Consider the following 1,159-nt stretch of genomic DNA (forward strand, 5'->3'; position numbering starts at 1 on the left):
ATGATGAGATCCAAGATTGAGAAACAAGATTTGGAACCTTTTCTAAATTGAGTCACTCCACAATCAAACTTGATCAAGGCTTGATTGAATGACTGAGATGCAATCTACCACAAGAATTGCATGAAACTTAGAAATGACAAAGATATGCTCAGATTTCTATAAGAGGGATCGTCTCAACTTGAGATATCAATTTCTTTGATCACAAATATGCTTTTACATAATAATTTTTGGATATTTATAGTCTTCCAACAAAAGAAGTTAGTGGCCGTGATTTAATCTCGATCCCTTTAAATCTCCACACAAGACGAAGTCATTTTGAGCATTACAAACTTTATGAAATTAAAATAATAAATAAAGTTTTCTAACCACTCATGAAATGATGCTTGCAACTTCATCCACTACTTCAACCGTGCAAATATTTACTTTTGAATCTCCAAATGGTCTTGACTCAAACGAATCAGCTTGTAACACATGAATTGATGGTTGAACCTAGCCTATCCAATTTTGTAGATGAAGTATGAATGTTTGTTGAATCTCCTTGGCCTTGGGTTGTGTAATAGGTCCAGTTGGAACACCGTGATTCTTATCATCAACCCCCTCTTCAAAAGGATTCGTCCTCGAATCAGAAAAATCATCACCTACATCAAAAGGACTCAACTCAGCAACATTGAAAGTAGAATGTACACCGTGATTCTTATCATCATCCCCCTCTTCAGGATTCGTCCTCGAATCAGAAAAATCATCACCTAAATCAAAAGGACTCAACTTAGCAACATTGAAAGTAGAATGTATTGACAATTCTACCGGAACATCAATTTTTTGGTTCCATGCAATAAAATGAGTCATTTTATTAAATGTCTTATGGAGCATTTATAATCAAATAAAGAATTCTTATAGAACATTTATAGTCAAATAAAAGAATTAGGAATCCACGCTATCTTTAGATCTACAGACCCACTCTCACTCCCACTTCAGCTATCCACGCTAACATTAAAATGAAAATTCATGAGTAAAATTATTTACGTTAATTCATTGAAATTTTAAAAATAAATCATCTCTAAATTTAGATAAGATAGTAAGTTATACTACTTGAATCAGGTGTGGTGAAGGTCGAACCAACACGTGAACTTCAAATCTTCAATATTACAGACTCCCAACT

This window comes from Cucurbita moschata, unplaced genomic scaffold, assembly GCF_002738365.1.
Source record: "Cucurbita moschata cultivar Rifu unplaced genomic scaffold, Cmos_1.0 Cmo_Scf00110, whole genome shotgun sequence".
Classification (NCBI taxonomy): Eukaryota; Viridiplantae; Streptophyta; class Magnoliopsida; order Cucurbitales; family Cucurbitaceae; genus Cucurbita; species Cucurbita moschata.